General features: G+C 36.9%; 1 protein-coding gene across 1 annotated transcript in view; it reads right to left on the bottom strand.

Annotated features, from left to right (window-relative positions):
• LOC124415932 overlaps positions 1-10029 on the bottom strand; it is a 72980-nt gene extending 62951 nt beyond the window's left edge. The window contains exon 1 of the mRNA XM_046896689.1: positions 9492-10029. The gene's annotated coding sequence lies outside the window, so the exon portion shown is untranslated. The remainder of the gene's footprint in view (positions 1-9491) is intronic.
• Positions 10030-24768: the final 14739 nt, after the last annotated feature.

Raw genomic sequence — 24768 nt, 5'->3', positions numbered from 1 at the left:
GACCAGAATTTTTCACGCTACAATCCATACCTACAGAGAGGAAAAACATCAATCGCAGTTAAAATTGCTCGAAATCATTCAATATCTTCGGAATACAAGTGACCTAAAATCGCTTGAAATCGGATGCAATCGAGAAAATCTTCGAAATCTTGCAATCACTCTTCATCTAATCTGTAAATGAATATCCACTTCTAAAAATACTTACAAGAGTTAGCATATTATGGTTTATTAGTTTACATGGTGTGCCTAGAACTTTTACGATACGCCCCTTTCTTCGAGTAAGTTTTGTACCAATTGTCTAAAGAAATCCCTATGTTGTTAGGGAATTATTTTTCTGGCGAACGCTACCCTGCTTGGTAACGCCATCGTGCAGAGCGTCTCGGGATGTATTTAAAAGATCCACTCATCTTTTCCCCACGCAGATTCAACGTCACAACAATTAATCACCACCAATCTATAGGGTATTTTGTCGCCGTTGGTACCAAACTTACTTAAGGGCGTCGTCTAGTGTGAAAGCTGTATTTTTGAAGGTCTTTTGGGTATTCTTCTTAAGACAAAACATGGAAATAAAATTTCTCATAATTTTCACATTATATTTATTGACATTTAAACAAACTTTGAAATTTTTTGGAGACGGAATAGTGAATACAACCTAATGTATACCGCCCGGTAGGAATGTATTAAAAAAAAGTTTAGACATGATATCTCAAAAAGCACTCGACCGATCCTGCTCAAAATTTTGAAATTTTGAAATTTGCATTTGTTTTCCACCTGTTTAGGTCGCAATACAAAAATTACCGAAGCAGTCATAATTATCCTAGTTCACGAGACCGGTGTAGGTAAAATAAAGGTACTGTAACAATTTGAGCAGAATCCGTCTAATGCTTTTCGAAATATCATGTCTAGACTTTGTTTTACATATATCGGGTTATGTACATTAGCTTATATTTAGGGGAGGGTGGGGCAAAGTGGGCACCTTAAAATTTTTGATATCTCACAAAATTTGGGGGCAAATTGGGCCCCCTGAAATTTTTTAAATAACAAGGGATACAATTGACCACCTGAACTTTTTATCAATTATGAATTACTCGAGTAATTGCACACCTCATAACGTGAAACGTTCGAAGTTGTGCTTTACTCTCAACTCGTTAAGGTCAAATAATTTTCCGAACTTGAATTTGATTATTTTGTCTCGAGAAAGCTAGATAATACTTTAACATAACTGTTCATATGAAAACTAAAGATTGTATTCTGATTTTAGGCATTATTTTCTTAATGGGCTCACTTTGAACCCACCCTCCCCTATAATGCGTAATAACGTCGTCGTAAACAGAGAAACGGGTTGAAATGGGTAAAAAATTCGTTTTCGTAAATTATAAGCTGTTCAAATTGAGTCTAAACATGGCTGCATGGGAATTGGAGTCACATGTTGACGGCATTATTCAAGTTTACAAGCGTTCGCGTAACACGTTTCATACATTCCATGGCACTGTAGAAAGTAAACGACAGAATTATCTTTTGTTACTTTGCGTGAATAAGAATGTAAAGTATGGTTCTGCATTTTCGGGTATTTTATCACAAAAATTTCGGATTTTTATCCGATTATAAGGCTCGCTTTATGGAAGAAAAAAATTCAAAATTTCACAAAATGTATTGAGAATCGATGTTTAAGGATGCTTTTATATTGACAGTACCGAGCGATATTTTAATGAATTATATTTTAAATAAAAATTACGAATGTGTTTGAAAAAAACAAAAATTTTATTGACATTTGTATTTTGTAATTGAAAAACAAATTATTTATTACAATTGTAATTTGTAATTAGAAGAGAAACCGATACTGATTACATTCGTAATTTGTAAATAGAAGAAAAAATGACACTGACTTTATTTGTAATTTGTAATTAAGAGGACAACGGATACTAATTATATTCGCAATTTATAATTACAAGAACACTCGATACTAATTACGTTCCTAATTCGTAACCAAAATTCTTTGATTTAGAAATTACAATATTTGTTATTATATTATTTTCACTCAATTAATTTCGGTCTAATTGATTACAAAAATTAAATAGTGGTGGTGAAGACTGGCCAGTATTTCCTCCAAAATTGATTGTTATATGTTTTGCGTCCGCTATTCGTATCCTGTTTAGATTGTGTGAAGAATGTACTCATGCAATGAATAAACAAAATCCAACAGATGGTGTATGGTGGGAAGAACGTGTGTAGGATGAGTGATCCGTGATCATATTCGACGTTGCGTATCAATTCCTTTATCCAATACTATTTCCATTATGCCAAAGAAACATTTCGAAATCGTTAAAGAAGTTGATGCCATGATTATGCTATACTTAGTAATGTAAGCAACTTCAAGCTCATTCATATCACATAAAAATTTCCTCTTTATCCACTTGTTGACGAATTTGTAACGAATCGGTGTGTATTCCATCGTAAGAAATGCTTGTTTGTATTAATAGGTTGGTCGTGAAGTAGATCATTGGAAGAAAGATCGAGCGAGTGAGACTTGAAGTTGAAAATAAAATAAAGAAACACGTTGTAAGTGGTGTCTGGTAGAAACATTCTTACACAGAGAAGCAAAAGCTGGAAACAAACAGTACCTATAACTTCAGTGAGGCGTCCTACGCAACACAGAGGATATAGTAAAAACAACGCGAGTAAAGTTGGATTTGAACAAACAGCTTGTATATGTATATCGCGCGTTCCGTCAATCACGTAGGTATGGCCACACGACTCCATAGTGCATCACGTATGGCATGGGAACAGGCAGAGGAGTAGAAACCGTTAACGCATAAAAACTGTTTGAGTGCCGAGATATTTAAATAAATATACCAAGACTGAGAGTTGAGATAAGCAAAAACACAGAGGTGTAAACAAAAAGCAGACCATAATAAAACAGGTTGAAACCCTTGAAAATCAGTGTCTGAAGGAGGTACATTGTGTCCATCCAGAACTTCTGATAACCATTCACTAATTGATCTCAGACTAATGAATTGAGAAAAATAATTTAGTATACAATATCAGTGGCGTGAGAGATAATTGGGTAAAGCGCGGGAAATAGTCGTGTGCTAGCGGTAGCGTCCTTTTGGTGTTGGTTTGAGTTCGCCGTTTCACCAATTCTCGCAAGTATCTAAAAGTGTTTTTGTAATATTACATGAAATTTTCATGTACAAAATAAGCAAGGTGTGGGATAATTAAAATAACCTCCATTGATAACTGTTGCAGTAAAAATCAACGATTCACTTTTTTCACGTTTTTTATGTTGCACGTCATCTGACCACCCTCAAATTTCTTGCCGAACAAACTCACGCGAGAAGTCTCACATTTTCACCTAAGCAAAACTTACAGAATCCCGCGAGTCACCCACTTTTTACATTTTCACTATATTTGAGGTTATTCTAATTATCCCACATCTTGCTTATTTTGAAGATAAAAATTTTATGTAATATTACAAAAACGGTTGAAGTTATTCGAAAAATAAGTAGATATTTTTGCAGTAAACGATATTAAGGGGGTGCCCTGGTAGATTTCGACTATATATCTCTCCAAATATCGAAGTCCACGTAAATCAAATGCGAAAACGGGCTTGACCCTTCTATGCATACATTTTTCCTTATATGCGATTCCCTTCAAATTTTGCATTCATGGGCTTTTCGGGTCACCGATTACGAATCTAAACTCGAAATTCGAGAATTCAGAATGGCAGATTCAATATGGTAAACAAGCAAAAACAACAGCAACAAAAATTTTAAAAGATTCTGTACATATTTTGGTGTGTATTAGGATTGTGCAAAAATTCGCGTTTGGATTCTCATGGTAGATTAGCATAGAATGCTTTTTTCGTGGAAAAGTACGAAATTCGAGCATCTGCTTACACGTCGTATTTTTACAACAAGTAAACAAATAAATTTTATATTTTTTGTTGAGACTTGGAAATATTTCAGGGACTATGTGCAACCAAAAACTCGGCAGTTGTTACCAAAAAAGTAGTTTAATAAATGAAAAGTTAGAAAAAAAGGAATGCTAAGCGTCCCAGCGTGAATAAAGGGTTCACAGCCCCATTCTATACGCAATTCTTAAAAAAAACACTCCGAAATCGCAGTAGTAAATGTGGACAATTCACGCCATTTCTTTGTTTCTGCGTCTACGGAATGTGTAGGAGTGTTTTTGTTGAGAATTGCATATAGAATGGGGCTGTTAAGCCTTCTTCGCATATAAAATACATTGACTTTAATATTTGGAGATATACACGTCAACGTCGAAATCAACCGGGGCAACCCCTTGAGTGTTTAAGCTGTAGCCAACAAATACTATTCATTTGTTAACGATAGAAAAAGAGTGTGCATAAAACACTGCCATAAAGTACTAAGGAAATAATCAAAGCAATTCCCGAATATATAAAATAGTATCCAAGAAAGATATGCAATGGCCATATACCAAGCTTGACTAAGTGAACGTTGTTGTGTCCCGAACAAGGAAATAGACAAATATTTGATTATTTATGTAAGAAATACTTTAGGATTTTGTGATAGAATAACACGTTCAACATGTATACATGCATTCAGACGTATGTAATCAATTATTCGAACGACCAAACGATAGTTCAGTAAAGTTCTATGGTTACAAAGAAGAGTTTTCCGAGAATACAAAGAGTTCTTTTATTGCCACTTACAGAGTAAGAGTAAAAATGTTGAATATACTATGCTGGGTATAATTCCTTAAAAATATAAACATTTTCGTATGAGTAATATTATATGTATACTTATTTTGGGCACCGTTACACAGTCGCATTGCATTGCAAACAATTGAAAAACCTTATGAGGAAAAAGAAAGAAGTATAAGATTCAAATCAGTAACATTACAATACAACAAAATATGAACAAAAAAAATTACTGTTTTGCAACTCTAAAATGAATTTTAAGAAGTCGAATTTTCAAGATACGAATATGGTTTGTTTTGTTAGAGGTGACTGAATTTTCAGACCCAATCTTGAAGTTTTGAAATACCAAGTTTTCCCAGAAATGCATTGTCACTCTTAACATTATGAATTTGGTTCTTATAAACAATAGGGTGTACAGCATGAATATAGATTAAAAGTAGCAGATAAGCTACACAACGAAAAAGAAAAAAAAAAACAATTTTTTGTTGCCCTAATTTTTTCTGTGAATTTTGGTGTTTGAGAACGTAGAATTTAGGAATAAAATCATGATTATAGTAGAGCCCCCCCCCCCCCCCCCGCGCGTTTACAATACCACAATAACATAAACACTAGCACCAATCTAATATAAAGTGAGCCTCCAAATTTATATTACACCTTAAGTTTTTACAGTTGCTTAACATTTCTTGGACAATATTTGTATGATTAGGATCTTTTAGGTTGCCTAAAAATTTATAAAGAACAGGTTCGAAGGAATTCCAGGTATTTTTTCTGAGTTTGTCATGACATTCTCCGCTTCTCGGATTCTCTGTTTCTTCATAACAACAAAGTCAACATTTTACTAGATTACTTCTTTGAAAAACCGATGAAAATATTTATTTCAATAGAGTTATTCTGAGAAAAGTATCTCTTCATGTATACGGGGTAGTCCATTTAAGTTGACAAACGTGAATAACTTGGCAATGAAGCATTTTCGAGAAAAATGTTTCAAAGAAAAGTGATATCATTTTCAAAACGGAATGTAATGGATATAATTTTTTCCAGGTCAGTGGAAGAGTTCGAGGACAGATGGTGGTCAAATTCGTTTTTTTAAATAGATACCTCAATTTTTTTTACAGATTTATATTGTATTCTCAAATGAATATCCTTCGCACAAACCACCATTTGAAAACCATAATAAACAGAACAGTTTCACCGAGGGTTTCACACCACTATGATGTGATATGTAGAAAAGGAGTTGATATTCTAAATCAGCAATCCAAAATCTATATGTATCATGTACGAATATTTTGAAAACTCTTTCATCGCAGACCTTTGTAATTAATATTTGAACACCAAGGTAGGACGTTTCCATTTTCCATGAAAACTACTGGTTACCGGTTGTATGCTGCCAACTGTCAAATCACGTATCAATATGGCAAAAAGGTTAAACGTTTGGATCATATGATGGTTTGCTTGTGCTTAATTTTGATCTCGATTGCATAGTTACTCTTACTTTTATTCGCTTGACTTAATCCGTTTTTGTCAGGCGATAAATGCGACTTTTGCAAACAACTTACCGCTCGCCACTATAGTTGAGCGACCATTTTTAGTCAAAAGTTAAAAATAACCGAGTTATTTGGCAAAAACAAGTTGCCCTTTGAGTTGGATACATTTTTACGAACTTTTGTCGCCGTCTGGCGGTGCTTTGGTCCTGACAATAGAGTCTCGTATTAATAATTCTGTAAATACGACATATTACCTAGGTACTAAGAACCTAAGACCAGACTTGGTCATTTCATATGAATTAATTTATTATTTCAACCATTTCAGGGCCGCCCATAAGTTGAAGGTTACACCGAAGGGAAGGCAGGCTTAGGAATTGATTATAAACTATGTTTAGAGAGTCTAATAAGATAGAAAAATTGCACTGGATCTTAAACTTTTACTTTAGTATCCACTGTTTTGGGAAGATTTAATGAAAGAAGTTTTACCAGCCAAATATACTGATTGTGAGTAATTAAGAGGGGGGGATGGAGGGGAGGGGGGCTCCATCGACCAAAGCAGCTACATGAAGCCTAGGTCACAGGCAGCTGTCGATTTTTTCGAAGTGTATCTTTGTGTTCTAAAAAACGTGCCATGTAGTCCGAAGTGGTAAAAAGATATTTATGGACCGCCGATTTTCTATATTTGACCTAAAGCATGCTATCAAACATTTGAAATGATTGTTTGTTCGTATAAGTGAATTTCAGCCATAAATATTGAAAATTTAGGAGGAAATGCACTTTGAAGGGTCGAAAATTTCTTTATTGAAGATTTTTTAATGTGCCCCTGGACCGGGGCTAGTTGTCACAAGGTTCTTATTTCCTCCGCTAGATGTTAGACCAACCGGCGCTATAATAAATTAAAATTGTAGTTCAAAGTTTGAAACAAATGAATGTTGTTAATTACAATGGACTTCGTGAGTAATTATTTTCCATCTTCTAAATATGTTTTTCTCATTTTCTTGGTTGTCTTGGGACATTTCGCAACAAGATGATCGGAAAGGTGTCGCTTTCATTTGATATTTATGTTTTTGATATGGGAATAGTGGGTCAGAAGAATTTGCACATTTTTAAACAAAATCGCGGGTTGGAGCAAGTTGTCCGAATATTTTTTTACTGCTTCAAACTACATAGCATGTTTTTCGGAGTACAAAAATACACTTAGAAAAAGTCGACAGCTGTCTGCGACTTATGTCTCATGTAGCTCTTTTGTTCGATGGAGCCCACGCTTTGAACTGCCAAAGTAATGTGTAAGATGTAAGTATACATGATAATAGTACTTGATAAACTGTCGCGTACGAGCATTTAGGAATAAGGATGTTTCACGTGTAGATCCTGATTAGTTCAATACAAATAGTGAACAAACAACTTTATAACATTACTGATACGTGATTTATAGCCAGAGAGTAATGACCAGTTTATAATATAACGACAGAATTTGTAATATTTTGATCTGAAGCAAAAAATGTAAATGTTATTGCAATGTTTCTGTGTTGTTTCCAATGCATCGGATTAAAACTTGTATTCAGAGATTTTTAGGGTGGTCAAGTCACATTTCGTGGTAAAAATTTGCTGATTTTGTATCGTGTAGCAGATTAGTTAATAACAGTTCAAGTTGTATGAGAGACAGTGTGCCAAGATTTTCGAGGTCACAGATCCCGAAATTGGAAAACAAAAATGGTTTCATGGTTGGCATATACGAACTGTTGGTTTAAGACAAAAGTTTTTTTTATTTGATGTATAACAGTGAGGGAGAAATTAAAAACTTGGTCAACAATTAAGTATTCAAAAAATAGTATTCAACTCTTGGCATGTAATAATCCGCACGGAAATACCGACAAACGTATATCTGCGTTCATTTGTTTTACTGCACAAGTGGAGGCATCACTGGAAGAATTCGGTTATGACAGTAAATTTGTACTAATTTAAGAAACCAAACTCAAACGATTGTATTAGATCTAGAGTCATAAAATTTGTATTGTTAATTGCTGCATTCTGCATGTATAGCTGTATTATACACTGGATTGCAACGTGAATTATTACCCTACAACGAGCAGTGATGGGTCGACGATAGCAACAACCTGGCGAGAATTAGGTATAAATAAATTACCTGGCATCGAATGTAGCTTTATAACTTTAACGTGCATGCTTTGCAAAGAGAACGACATGAAAATAGTCCGAGCACGACGGAAACAGCATATGACGAACTAAGAATACCCGCAAAACGCATAAGTAACAGGAAAAAAGCTGCAGCAACTTTGCGTAAATCGTATAAAGCATTTGAATGTCAACGGTCCGACCTACTTCGAATACACTCTGACCTGAATAACACAAATTCACAGCCCTCGTATCGATTGCCCTCAGCGAACCGGGGCGCCTTGCCAGGCGTATAACAAAATATAAAAAGAGAATCAAAATGAATTTTGACATGCCTTGACGATGATCATAACGCGAAGACAAGTGTGATTGCATCGAAAAGTCATGTTTTTATAAATAAAAGCCAACACAATTCCCTGACGAGACTACTAACAATAGATATAGTGTCCTCTACTGTACGTTACTGTACTATCTAAATAAAGTACATCATCTCTTCTGGAGTAAAACTGACTGCTTTAACGATCGCATGGTATTAATACAGCAGCTAGGTTTATACATGTCGTATAAAAAGCAAACAATAATGTCAACGTGCAGGGTATAGACTACGTATGTATGTTACACTTGTAATGAAATATACCCCGGCTTGGCCCCTTTAACGGACGGACGCTCTGCCTCGCCCGGTTACCCGCGAAATCGATCCCGTTCAGAAGCAACTTTGTAGCTTTGTAGCAGCATTATCCTGAAAAATGTTAACCGTTTCCTGACGATTCGAATGACCTTTCAAATTTTCTACTCTCACGACCTTCGTGGATTCATTTTAAAATACTTCGCCATGTTGTTTCCGAAAAATGATATGCATATATTGTACTGCAGATGATATCGAATGATGAGTCGCGCTTTGAAATACATACCATGTAATCGATGTTACGTTCGAGTGACGTTATTATTAGAATTGTCACTATTACTATACTACTATTCTTGCCAGGGGTGAATAACCAATACGTATAATTATAAGCTCACGTATCAAGTGTGCATAACTATAATGTACGTAATCCATTCATAAATAGGTGCTAACACATACGTGCATGTATTATACCTATACAATTGAAGCTTTTGCATGTGTGAATACACTTATTCAATACATATATATATATACATTAATATTACAAATGACTCTAACGGTTTATATTTACCTCCCTCTTGAATACTGCTGATGGGAATGTTTGCCGAGTTGTAAAAAAATTCACTTATTCACATTTCACATTATTCCAACTGACAAGGGCGAGTACCGCAAGAACTTCTTTCACTATGATTCGTCATGTGCGATATCGACAATCCACTGAACAGTTATCGATTGGTTACCGTCCCAATGTATACATCCAGTGATCTACCTTCAGTCTCCAGCATTAACATATCATCGCGTATAACATTACGACTCACAACGCCACTTCTATTATTAACTACTACCACTTCTACTATTGACTAGCTGTCGTAAACAATAACAATTACAATAATAATGTGATCAACAATGGCAACAATAACAATAGCAACACCAATAACAACGGCGAAAACGTGGCTGACAATGAGACACTGTGCCGCGCGGGTCTGATCGACACACCGAATGATTGTTAAATGATTGCAGAAATTTTCACAGCAGCAGCGGGTAAATGCACGATTGAGACACTCGGCTGCTGGTGCTGCTACTGCTGCTGTGGCTGGTGCTGCTGCTGCTGCTGCTTTGTGGTTGCTGCTCCTGGCTCTGCGTGCTCTGCGTTGACGTCGAGGCGGTACTTGGAATCGGGCCAGCTGCGCCTGCCTGATTCGCCTGACTTGACCACCCTAAATTTTGATACGCAAGCCCGTCGCAGCTCCGCTTTATTTCGCGGTCATGACGAAATTTATCCCAACAATAAGAGAAATTTTACCACATATACCCACTACATTGCAGATTAAACGGAGTCCAGTATTCAGGGAGCAAAATTTTATATCATTACTTGACTTCAGTTGTGCCTTACGATGTGCATTGGGGCGGTTCAGAAAAGGGCATTTTTAAGATTCTGCTCTTCTCCAAAAATTTTGTAATCTTTCATTAAATAATAGCTTACGTGAAACGGCTGGGTTAGAGAAATTATTCTACTGCCTTAACGACGTTGAAATTAGAAAAAGGGCCATTTTCCGAAATTTCAAAATTGAGATATCCGTAAATTCTTCGGACGCTATGTTTTGTATGACGAAACAAAAGGTTTTTTGAAACCTGAGATGCGTACGATTTTTTTTTAATAGTGTAATATCTAGGTTGGAATTCGTGAAAACTAATTTTTTTAACTTTCAAATATTGAAATAAATCACTGCTCTTCATTTTTCTCGTTGATTTGTAGCAAACAGAAGTTCAAACGAAATTGGATTAGTGTGAATCAATATTGAGTACTGCCTCATCGAATTATTGATTTTATCTTTCAAGACTTTAGTTAAGAAATTTGTATTTAAGAATTTCAACATAGCTTTCTCGGTACTAAAGAAAATTACAGGCATCTCAGTTTTTCCAAAAACTTTTGTTTTGTCATACAAAACATAACCATCAAAGGATTTGGAGATATATAAATTTTGAAATTCTCGAAAATAGCCTTTTTTGATAATTTCAACGTCGTTAAGGCAGTAGTAAAAAAAAATTTCCAGCCCAACCCTTCGGCGTCAGCTATTTTTTTTGTGAAAATGTACAAGAATCTCGGAGAAGTGCGAAATCTAAAAGAAAAGCCCGTTTCCAAACCGTCCTGATCTGCACACTTCCATGTTTTTCCAATGCTGTCATTTCTATCTTTGAATAAAGTTACTCCAATCGATAATTTTTCACGCGATGAATCTATGATCGCTTCGATGCGCAAAACATTTAGCATCGTCAGTCGATACAACTTTCACACGTGCTCCTAAAAATGTAATTTATTACAATTTGCATCCCGTAAATCAGTAATGCTCATACTTTAGATGCATAAGTGTAATTTCAAATATAAATTTGTCATCTGTTAAACCCATACTTTCTGCATGGATACTAAATGTTTATGGTTGATCTACTCGTCAACCTAATCATAACTGAAAAACCCGGAGCTATTTGCAGTGGCCGATGAAATGATAAATTAAACACACCCGAAAGGATATTTGAATTAGTCTATGGCTAGTCTTAGGATAACATACTTTCAAACAGTTTATTTGGCGTTTCGGTGGTAATTTCTTCAGCTCGACTTTTACTACGGCCAACTCTATAAAGTTGAGCTTTGATTGGATACATATTACTCAGCAGACACTTTTATGTGTCCCTTGCAACACTTCGTATACAGTGAACCAAAAAAGTTCTTGTAGGATTTGAAAAATTCTGTGGTGGTTTATTCACAATTCCCGCTCGTTGTTCGGAACAACGGTTCCAAAACCTGAAAGAAGTTTTTGGATCACCGTTGTACACAATTGAATAGTGCCCGCCCTTTTAATGTTGTTCAATTGTTTTGATTCTCACAGTGAAAATATGATCGAAGTAAGCAAAAAATAAATAAAAAATGTGTGTGAGGTTTGAAGGTTTGAAGGTGCTTAGATAATTTTAAACCGTGCATCGCGATTGATATTTTAAATGAAAAATTGATGTATTTTTTCGATGCTAATACTTAAATACTTCTTAAACACATAATAACGAAGAAAGAATTTTGTAACTTCGCGTACACTTTGGGAATATTATGAGGTTTGAAATGCAATTCCTGCAGATTTTTTGAGCCTTGATCAAAAAACTTGAAAAATTGAAAACACGCATATTCATTAAATCAAAAAATCTGAAAAAATTGCATTTCATACTTTATACTATATGTCCACGGAATGTGTCAAGTTACAAATAAAAAAATACATGTATTTCCCGCTTAACATTTCAATCGCTCGGTGGCATGGGTTAAAATTATCCGAGCGCTTTCAAACGTTACGGATTTCTGTTGTATACTTTGATTATATTTCCTACATTTTTATTTTGCAAGTAGAGAAGGAAAAAATACAACTGACATTTGTATTTCATAATTAGGATGGATTAAAATACAAATTACAATAGTATTTTTCAAATAGAAAGTCATGAATTTCAAGTTACTATAAGTATATTTCTATTTTACTGTAAGCTATACACGGGTTTCAGGTATAGATGTGGATATTTTGGATATTAGGGTCTGCCAAAAAGGGAAAAAAAAAATTTGTTTAACCGCTCATCAAAATTTCGGGTGTTCATTTCAAATAGAATATCAGCTCTCAATATTGATATTTAGAGGCAGCGAGTTTGTTTTTTCTACTTTCCATTTAAATAACACGTAAAAAGATCGAAAAATTATTTAATTTTTTTTTTCTCGTAAACGGATTGACTTCTGAACCATATAATATTCTTATGGGAAATTTCACGCTCTATAAAAGAGTACTGAGATACAATTTTTCTCTCTAACCGATGAGATATTCAAGATGACTCAATATTTATAGGCGAATATCTCTTATAAAGAGACGTTAGGGAGGTCGGGTTTCAGAATATCTCCATACTTGTCGTGGGGGGAACTTACCTCTTGACTATGAAGTGCACAAAGCCGTTGGGCTAAATAGCGAAGAATACCCAAGGTAAACATCTTTCTAAAATAAAAAGTGATTTACAATAAGACTGAGTAGCCTAGACTATATCAAAAAATCAATCATTTTTTTTCAAAATTCAAATCGAAAGTATTGTTCCAAATGACGAAATTAAGCTGCTGTCCAAGTTTCAGCTTTGACTGTTGATATTATTGTTTAGATGTGCCTCATCGCGATTTTCTACTTCCCATTTAAATAACATAGGAAAAATTTGTTTCAATCTCCGGAATTTTATAACTCGTCAACGCGTTAGCATACTGATAAGAATAGAACGTATTTTTGTAGGAAATCGAAGGCTCTACAAAGGCTTTGTCATCATTTTATGATAAATCTACTCTTTCAAAATTTATTTAAGGTCAAAGGTCAAAAAAGGACCTTAAATAACTTGTGAAAGTAGATTTATCATAAAATAATCACAGAACTTTTTCGTAGGGCCTGAAATTCCCTACAAAAATACATTCTGGTCTTATCAGTAAGCTAACGCGTTGACGGGTTATAAAATTCCGGTGATTGAAACAAATTTTTCCTATGTTATTTGAATGGGAAATAGGAAATCGCGAGGAGGCACATCTAGACAATAATATCAAAAGTCAAAACATGGACACCATCTTTTCTCCGTCATTTGGAACAATATTTTCGACTTGAATTTTGAAAAAAAATAATAGAATTTTTGGAATTAATAGTAAAGAAGTAACCTTCCCCCACGACAAGTACAGAGATAATCTGGACCCGACTGCCCTACCCATGTCCTTGTTAATCGACAGTACAGCTGCCGACCGCGTAACGGCCAAATGTTGATCTGCACGCCCTGATATGAGCCATCAGATCCTACCGGATTGGCGAGTTTCGAACGGCTCTAATTCGCAAACGACAACTTTCCTACGAGAAATAAGAAACCACTCAGTCTCAGATTTTCACAAGGAATACATTGGCAGCTTATGAGGCGGTAGTCCTAGTTCAATCTGTATAAGACTACATAGCTGAAGGTACGTGTATCTTATACTGGTGGCTACACATAGCCAGATTTCGGTATACCTATACTCCATGTGTTTGGACATCTGTGGATATATGTCTGTATGTAAATGAATGCACGGATATTAACAGGTACATTTGTATCTTCAGATACCCGTTGGATATACTAATGTATCCATATATGCACATACACACATTATATACATCAGCGTATGGCTATAGATACCTGCAAATAACGCTTTTTAGAGTAAATCTACTCATCGATTTTATTCGAAAATTGTTATTAGATCTAGTGTAGATATTACTTATATTTGAAATTTGTAATTCATCATAATTATGCCGAGAGATTTTCTTGAAATGACCTGCTCGTAATACGTGCAATTCAACTTGCTTATTTTTTATTGACGGACAACCGTGTTTGCAGCCTGAAGCAAACTTCTGCTAAAAAGAACAAATTTCCTAGAATCGACGGGTTGAAAAGTGATAGTCAACGATAACCTCTCACGTATCAAGAATGGTCGAGTCATAGCGTCACCGGGATCCTATACGTATCGATCATTCTGCGCACGGAGACAAGAGTAAAGGAATCCCAACTCTGTACATTTGATTTGACATCAAAAATCCATACAATAAGATTTACGATAGCTGACGCTGAACGGCGCTGATATCGCAAAGATCCAACGAGTGGTGGGGAGAGAAAAGCAATTGCATTTCGGTCGCGATCGATCTTTATGTATATATACAGTCAATTCTTATCAACTTCACTTCGGAACTTTACGATGAAAGCGCTACTATTGATGCAATCTGAAACTACTAAACGACAAATTTTCGGGGACGAATTTTTCGTATGTTCCCCATTCGAGTTGGATCTCGTTTAGTCTAGTCTCCATGACTCTACCTACCATGCTGGTAACATTTTTACGAAGTTGGCTAAGCTTGTAAACTAGACGAGTTGGAATTATCGTGCAGGTCCTTTCAAGAAAACTCTCCATATAAGGAAGAAGTGGTTTGGGAGGGACTGGGAAAGAAGGTTATGACTTTTTTATAAATAGGAGTAGAAAGTGTTACGGTATGCAGTAGAGGCATAGAGGTGGAGGAAGTGGATAGGAGTAAAATCGATGCAGGATGGCTTGGCGGTCTTCAGGGTATTTAGTTGGGGATGAACTGATAAGGAATAAGTTAAGAATCAAGGCGGGAAATACGGCATGGAATTTTGAAAAGTAGCTGAAGGGGGTTGGGGAACGCGAGTTAGCTAGAAAGTGTAGGGGAAAAATAAGAGTGAAGTCAAGTGAAGAAGGGCTGGGATCAAAATGTAAGAAAGAAAAGGAAAGTTTCTTTGTAGAAAGCAGGTTAGAAATGAGGGAGGTAATAGACAGTAGGAAGAGAGGGGAACTGGAATTTTGGGAAGATAGATAGGAAAAGTTAGAAGAGACAGAGGTAAGTACGAATAGGAAAATCAAGGCTTAATAGATGGTATCGAATGGTAAAAGGAGAGGGGATATTGGGGTATCCAAAAAAACTTTAGGTTGAAAAACGAGCTGAGTTAGTCAAAGTATTGGGAGAGGAAGGTAGAACAAAAATGAAGAGCATGCGATTGTGATTGAAAAACGTGGAAAAGTGTGGCAGATGTATGGAAAAGGCTGGCAGGAGGGAATACGGGGGAAGGAAGTTGGCAAGAGATTGTAGAAAAAGATTTTGGCGAGGAGGGAGAAAGAAAGAGAGGGATGGCTTAGGGAACTGGAAAAGGGATGCGGGGGTGGCGGGAGGAGCGTGAAAGAAGGAGGGACTGACAGGACTAAAGGATGAAGCGAATGGAGAGAGGTGAACGGGATACGGAGGCCAGGTAGGCTAATGAATGTTAGGGGTAAGGACCAGGAATAATAAAGCAGAATGAGGTGTAAAAAGTACGATAAGGAAATAGATAAGTTAAGATACAAGGAAAGGAGAGAGAGAGAGAGAGAGGAAATATAAGGAAATACGTAAACTTTCAGGTACATACAAGCTGAGAACCGGGAGTTGTTGTAACCCATAGGAGAACAATAAAGATACTATGGCTCATTTATTTGAATTAAGATATCAATTACTTTCACAAATTGTTATTTTTTTTTATTTTTTATCCATCATCAATGGAGCAGGTAGTACTGCTCTATACATAATATGCGTGAAGATTCATAATCATCATGTAGATGTTAGGTAAGATAATACACAATATAAAATATTTAGCATCCAAAGCATTTGAGGCCTAAATAATCACAGTATCTTTTATACACTAACTTTTCGTATCTCTTTACTTTCATTTTAACTGCAATTAACAATTAGTAAAATTCCGCAGCCCTCTTCGTCTTTGACGCTCTTCATTTCTCTAGGACTGGTTCTCGCTGACTCCTACTGCTGATCGGTGATATTTCAACGCCTCTCGTGGCAGCGCTGCCGTTGAGATGTCGGCGTGTTGTTCTTTCCAGAAGGTGTATTCCAGTAAAACATGGTACCGTACCTCTATGTGCTTACTCCGTTTATGAAATATCGAGTTCTGGATAGGTCAATATGTACTTTAGTTGTCCAAGTTGTAACGATCAGCTGGACGGCCCACACAAAGCCATCCACTGAGCCTCACATACGAATGGTACGATGCACACCGACCGAGACCGAGGTTACCCGAAAACCGACGAAAACGACGACGACCGACAAATACCGAAAACAGCCGAAGACGTGTAACAGAGACGACCAAGCGCGACAAGGATAGCAAGTGTGGTCAAGTGACGCACATTGACGAACGACCCACCGACAGGCGTTTAACGCATCGACAGCATCGTCGCGGTACCTTCGCAGGAGGCTGAACGGTATAAATACAAGCGCAATAGAGCGTTCGTTAGTAGTTCGGCAGCAAAGCGCTTCACTATCTCACCGCGACTACCGTCGGGTTGTCGATGCCAAGTCACAGCGGCTGTTAGCCGTAGGCAAACCTTGTACCTAATTAAACTCCGAGTCACTTTTCGAATTTCATGAATTCAAAAGCTGGCACTGCAAATTTAATTTTTGAGTTACTATAAAAGCCACAGTCACGACAGCCCGGAATGTAGAAAATTAATTGATTAATATAATTGGAGAATTCTTCAGAGAATTAATTAGGAGAAAGAAAATATAACTAAATTATCAAGATAGAAACAGAACTGATAAATTTTGTAATACTTTATTTTATTTCACTTCGCATTAATTTCACTTTGTTCGATCAGTTTGTAGAAAATTGGATTTCTGATTAAATAAAAGTTTTTTTAAATTTTAACGCACCTGTTTTCCAATCGCGGTCATTGTTTATCTAGGTCTTCTAGGTCGATATCGGATACAATACCTGGTAAACTTTTAGCCTGACAGTCACGGTTAATCACCATAATCTGTAGTTTAGCTGATTTTAATCAAATTAATCAGGAGTGTCAACTTCAGTTTCTAAATCCAAGTCTGAGGAGGAAGGCGGCTTTGATTTTCCCGAGTCGGTGACTTAGAAGGGAGCACTGGTGCAAGCCTTTGAAGAGAGGGTACCGTTTCTACAAGTTGCGATCCTACAAGATCGTTTCTACAAGTTGCAGTCCTACAAGTTCGTCCGAAAAGTTCGGTTTTACGAGTGGCGATCCTACAACCGAACGATTCGCTTCTACAAGTTCGTTTCTACAAGTGGCGATCCTACAACCCAGTAGTTCGTTTCTAGAAGTTGCGTTCCCACATCCAAGAGGTTCTCTTCTACAAGTGGTGATCCAGCAACCAACAGGTTCATTTCTACAAGTTCATTTCTTATACATTCAATTTTTGATTTCCTATATTTTGATTTAATTTAACCTACTTTAGTCCTAGACGGGGCAACCTATTGTTTTGACCTTCTATGGGGTAATTGGGGCACTGGAGTACACCAAGCGTACTGTATTACCCGTATCGAACTTTTAGCTGTCATAAAAACTAGTTCATTTTCACCATTATCTATTCGGAAGGAAATTCTTGATTAGACAAAACCATGCTTCTTCAAGGTAGTTGCTTTAGTTTGAATCCCCCGAAGATCAGGTAGCAAGGTGGATCGAGAGACTTGGACAGTATGATTTCGATATTCGATACCGAGTAAGACTACAACGTGGAAAGGCCGGCACTCTGTCCCGAAGACCCTGCGGAGAACCAACAGACTGTAGACAGTGCACAGGACTACTCAAGTACCGTGATTTCTCCCCTTCCATCTGCTAGGAGGAAACTTCCAAGACTAGAGGATTTCGAAGAGGCTTCGACAGTAGCTCAGGCCTTTGTTAAAGAATTTGTCTGCCGATACGGAATACCATTAGAGCTCCATACTGATCAGGGAAAAAATTTTGAAACGAGTTTATTGAAAAAGGTTACCCAGATTTTAGGGGTTAAAAAGACCTGAACGACTCCCCTCCATTCTCAATGTGATGGTACCGTGGAGCGCCTGAACAGAACTCTTCTGCAATACTTGTCGTCCTTCGTAGACAGAAACCACGCCCTTATCTGGTGATAAACGGAAAAAATGACGTCGTTTATAGGATTCAGAGGACCCCTCACTCCAAGCCGAAGGTCGTGTACACCTGTACCAACTCGATGTATTTGAACAACAACCCGAAACTGATTTACCAAGACCTGAAACATCCTTTGAGGTTAGATCAACGCGTGTTGACTCTTGTCAGAAGTAAAGAACACAACCTTCCTTCCAACCCACTTTCAATTGAAAAAAGAACCGCCCTTTCGGAATGAAATTGAACGGAACGCGGTGGCTCATGATTATCTTCGAGGGAAATATCGGTTGCGGGAAGATATTTACCCAGGAAGTTTTTAGGCAACAACCAGGTCTGTATGCTGTAATTAGAACCTTTCGAAGATTATCAAGATGTCGCTGGCGTCAACCTTTTATATTTGATGTCTGAGGATCCTGATCGCTTTTGTTCTCAATTTCAGCACCATGTTCATGCCAGATAGGCATCTTCAGACCACCTTCTTACCTATCAAGATAATGGAGAGATCTATTTTTACTGGCATGCATACATTAAATATTATACAACTCAAGATGGAACGCAATAAATATGAAGAGCTCCTTTCACTGCTACTGCTATGGTGACGTAGACGACGAATGCAAATAATAATGCCGTCTATAGACAACATCGTTGGTGGATCCGACGGTTCATCCGTCTACGATATGAGCAAGGCGCGTACGACAATCTCGTGATGGAACTTCGCAATGATCCAGAGCTGTTCTTTCATTATCATCGGATGACCACAGATTAATTTAATATGCTTTGACGATGGATCGAACCACTAATTTCAAAATTCAATGTGGCCAGGGAAACTATAGGTATGTCCTGGTCTGCTACTATCCCTACGACGAGTTAAGTGGTGACTATGACCGCGTCCAGTACCTAGAAGCAACGTTTAATGGTAACCTTGAACTAATATATTCTTCTGTAGTCGAACTTCCCATTACAGCATTCACAAAAAATAGAATGCGTAACTCGTGCGGGTTGTCGATTCCTGACTCGTGTGAATGCCAGCACTCGCTTTCGGCTCGTGCGGCATACTTCGCACTCGTCCGGAATCCCCAACTTTCCGCACATGATACGTAATATACTATTACATAACGCGAGCACGTTTTACGCTTTTTTTCATGGGTGTTTTTCGTGCACAATGTATGTACTCGTTTCTATGACAGTCCAATGAGTCTGCTTCTGCGCATGCGCGGAGTACTAAAACGACCACTTTTTACCTCCTAGGACTTAAAAGTGGTCATTTCTGTACAGCTTTCATGCGCTGTCGCAACCAGCCAGATTGGTCGATATATCGCTATTTGGGCTACTTGCGCATGAAAACGGCGACGAAGAATCGAAGGGAAGTCGCCTATCGCCCAGTTGGGCTATCTCACGTTTTATGCCGGCGGTTTTGGGCGCTAAGTTTTTTCAGTTTTTTTTTCAATATTGCTGATTAAACTTCGCATGTACGGCTAATTCTGTTCAATTGTTTTAACTAAATTTGTGTCCAAATATGACCGCATATTTGTTATATACGGATACACTTTTCATACGGCACCCTTTGCACGTGGCGCCGGTGGCAGCTCAGATGACCACTACTAACAATTAAAACTCCATTTCAAAGTTAAGATGGGGAAATTCGGTAGATATAAAAAAAAATATAAAAGATTATGGGAAGATGTGAAAATATTTAGAGGTATAGGTACAGTTTAAATCTGTCTCTTTATATATCATATTTAGTATATCTCAAAGGTAATCGACTGCGAAATCTGTGAAGTAATGAACCCAAGTCTAACTTAACCGATGTCGAGCTTAACATGAACTTCTTTTATAGCAAAAAATATGGTAACAAATGAAATATCAACGAACGGGATAGTCCTTTTATGTTAAGTTTATTCTTTGTAGGGTGGTTGCGGAAAACTAGCGATGTCGGTAATCTTAATCGAGTGGCATATTGCAAACTCTGCAAAACCGCATCACGATCCCAAAGAAATGACCTGGAGACACACAGCAAAACTAAAATCCATCCGGGATAATGCTTCCAAGCTTGTCCAGCAAAAAACCCTTGAATCTTGTCGGATTGCTCTTGTTTCTGAAGAGAGCAAGAGAATCGACTTGAAACTGGCCGTGTATATAGCAGTACATAGCGCAGTTCGCAGCATCGACCATTTGAACGATCTACTCGTCGATCTGGGAAAACACTCAAAGCTAGAATCTTTGCACATGCATCGCACTAAATGTTCAAAGTTGATTTTGCACGGATGGTGCAAGTAATCTATGTGGAAAAAATCACTCGCTCTACACACACCTCAAAGAACGCGTGCCACTACCGCATCTTCAAATAGTACGATGTGTATGCCATTCTCTACACTTGTGTAATTCGAAAGCATCCGAGGTTCTACCATCTTCTCTCGAGTTTTTGTTACGAGAAACCAGAAATTGGTTCGCTAATAATGCACTGAGACGTGCGCGTTACGCCGATCTGTACAATTTAATTAACGATAACAACAAGGCATTCCTAAATCTAATACAATTATCAACAACTCGATGGCTGGCGTGGGAAGAAGCTGTGAAACGTATATTATACCAATGGTTGGAACTGAAGACGCACTTCGAATCGATTACCGTAGGACAAGAGACATGTTACACTGCTAGGGCGCTAAGCAGCATGTACAAAGATCCCACAAACCACTTGTACTTGCCATTTCTCAAGTCTATTCTTTGTGACGTCAATGAGTCGAACATCTTGTTTCAAAGTACGCAAGAAGTTATTACCAAACCATTTGAAACTCTTTCAGCGCTCGTCTTTATCTGTGGCTAGCCGCATCATCAAACCCATATTTATAGAGGAAATCAGGAAAAGATTCGATTACATCGAGGAAGTAATCCAAAACGGGTTGGCTTTGCAGCCAGCTAACGCGATTGATTTCGGAATAGAATTCACGAGTGCAGTCATCGCGTATAACGTAAGGTCGGAAGAGTTGAGCGAAATCAAAACCAGATGCCGGCAATATATGATTGTGCTATTAACTGAGTTAGTTAAACGTCCGCCAGGCAACATGAAAATTCTTAAATCATCGTTAAAATTATCCCCGAACACAGTATTAACCACTGCAAAAAAATGGTCATCACGGACTTGCCACTCGATATACTCGATAATGCGTCGGATATATCGGAGATCGAGGGTCAATTACGGAAAATTGCATTCGTCGATTGGTCGGAAATTTTCACAGAACGAGTGATAGCAAGCACGTCGGCTTTTGGGTTAAACGTATTTTTTCATAAAAACGCGGGAGGTTTTCAGCCTTTCAAAGAGTTGGTGCGATTCGTTTTGAAAATACTTTCACTGCCGCTTAGTAATGCGGCAGTGGAGCGAGTATTTTCAGTCATGAACGGAACTGAAACTAAGCCTCGGAATAAAATGTGCTTTCTTATGCTCGATGCGATTTTGAGAATTCGCACTCACATGCCAACCACAAAAAATTGCTGCAAATCTTTCGTTCCATCATCTATGATGTATGAAAAATTTACATCGAAAATATACGATGCAAATGTGCGAAGAATAGAAGACGGACAACAGTCTGCTGAGAAAGATGGGACTGATGATCTTACTGAGACACTGACTTTGTTTGCCGATGAGGTTGAAGTGTGAATAGCACGATAAATAGTTTCTAATTTGAAAAATTATATGTTTTAGCAGTCTAAAAAATGACAAATAATAATACTTATAATAAATATAATAATAAAAATAAGTTCCTGTATACTGTTAATTTTTATTATATCTTTTCAGGGTCATAGGTACTTTTTCCTACATAATTGCAGTTTTCAAAAATATTTTTTTTGCTTGAAAAAAGTGAAAAATGGTGGAGATATAAACGGTATAATGCGGTGTACACTCCAGCAACTCGTAGGATTATTTGAAACAGTCTGCGCAAAAAAATTGATCATTATATACATGTGGTGACTTGGTTAACCAATAATTTTGGGAAAATATTGATAATTGGCTAAAGGGGAGGCCTTAAAACAACAAAGTTAATTTTTTGGAAAAAATTTCGAACGGACCCAGCCAGAAACATGTTTATTTTGAGAATTTTTAGTCCGTTTTAAGTTCATTAATTGGACATAAGTATTATAAAAACTTGTGCCAAAAATGAGCTTGATTGGTTCAATAGTTTGTGAGTAATCGTGTACACTGTTTTTCAACTTGTCGAAAAAAAAAGTTTTGAGATAATCGCGTTTAAAGTTTCGACAAGGGCAAAACGTATGTTTCTGTGACTTACCTACTAGTGAGCTATTCCAGTACCATATAATAGTCCTTCAGATTAGTTGCCGATCGGAGTTCATTGATCGAACTTCTTCGCTTGTTTTCAGCATGGCTCTTGGTACGTTGTTTTTGGAAATCCACAAAAATCATTAACTGCATCGTATTCTACAGGTTTCAAACTATAAATTTAGGTAATAAAAAAGTGCATTCAAGCCTCTATAGGGAATGGCCCCCTTAAGAAGGCGCTTTCGATTTCACATACATCTCTAAACATCTAAGTTCACGTATCTCAAACACGAAAAGTGCATAACAGCCCTATTTTATACACAATCCTGAAGGAAAACACTCCAACACATTTGCATTGGACGCAGAAATAAAGAAATGCCATGAATTCTACGAATTTACTATTGAGACTTCACATAAATCCTGCCATTTCTTCATTTTTGCGTTAAATTAAAACGCATCGAAGTTATTTTCTTCAGAATAAAATTGCATGTAGAATGGGGCTGTTATGCCCTGTTTTGCATTTGAGATATATGTATACGATAACGTCGAAATCGACTAGAGCACCCCTTTCATATAAATACATATTCCCTTCCAATTCAATGGCTGATAATGCATGTAGTTTTCCGAAAATAGAGTACACACGTACGTGCGTGCACGTGTCTCGTTTACAAAGTCTTAATTCCGAGAACTATGTAATAAAAAACATCTGTCACGTAATTTCTTCTCGATAAACTCTATTTCAACATATTGCATATACATTATTTAGATATCGAATTTAGTTTCAGTAAAATAAATTGTCCCATCTGTAATCATTCTTTTCAAAGATAGTTTTTTGGCTGTAAAAATATTTCTACGAATACAAATCAACAGCCATATCATTTTGAATAAGGAATTCAAACAGATAAATGTATAGTAATTGCGCGCTGGAATTGATTTGGATTAAAATGACGAAGAGTTTATTTCTCTATCAAAATTACGGCGAATCCACTTCACGAATTGCTTCACGCAGTTCCAAATTATCTTCCAATGAATTCCCAGAGGACATTTGAAACAGAAGAAATTGTAGATACCTAGGTAGCCTCGAATGGCTAACCCTGTCTGATGAATTATGAAATTGGGATCCAACCATGGACATAGGAATTACAATGTCCATGGATTCAACCGAATTCATAACCTAACTTGACCACGGATGTTTTATGAGAATAAAGAAGCGTTTGCATTCAATTCCGAACCAGGAATTGAAACGAATAATCACATTCGTATAAATAGATCATGATTAATAACGAATTCAATGAATACTATTCAAACCGAAAGAGAATACATGGAAATATTTGATTTCCAATTTGAGTTCCGGGCAAAATAGAATTCGAAGATGGCTTGGCGAATGATTGTTTATTTGTTTGTAATTCCTTTTGCTTTACTGGGAATACACACACGGTAATTAATGAAAATAATTGTACTTTTCAATATCATAGGTATTGTACAGGGTGGTCGGTTTTAATGGCCCCAGGCGAATATCTCGGAAATGAAAAGAGGTAAGATAAAAAGTTAGGTTAAAAATTCAAAGGATTTTAATCGACGAAATGACGCTGATAATACTTTGAAAATTTCTTTAGATGCATTTTTTTACTCAAATTGTTTTCTTGTACCCTCCCCTTGCTAAATCCATCGAGATACAACGTTTGCGATCATAATTAATGATCTGAACCATACCATCAGGTGTAAAGAATCTTACCTCGTAACAAAATCACCAATTTTGTATCCGCAAGAAAACTTATCAGCAATAATGAGGGACAATGAATAGGTGCTGAAAGTAAGGTTGAGGAGGAAAAAGAATGTCGGTGACATTGAATTCGTTTTTGAACTCTCTATCAGTTGCTCATATCCAAAATAAGAATTTGCAATATAAGATCGGACGTTTCGTGTGAAATCTTCAAAATAGTACAATCCGCAAGTCAACTCATATATATTAACGTCTTCTTTTCCCTTTGGAACCCTCCAAGACTTTCTCTTTTTTGGCTTGCATCTCTTTGCGTTCCTGAGATATTTGCCTGGGATAATTAAAACCTCCCAAATTTTTTAAAT

Source organism: Diprion similis, chromosome 1 (genome assembly GCF_021155765.1).
Source record: "Diprion similis isolate iyDipSimi1 chromosome 1, iyDipSimi1.1, whole genome shotgun sequence".
Classification (NCBI taxonomy): domain Eukaryota; kingdom Metazoa; phylum Arthropoda; class Insecta; order Hymenoptera; family Diprionidae; genus Diprion; species Diprion similis.
This window is presented reverse-complemented; position numbering and strand designations above follow the sequence as displayed.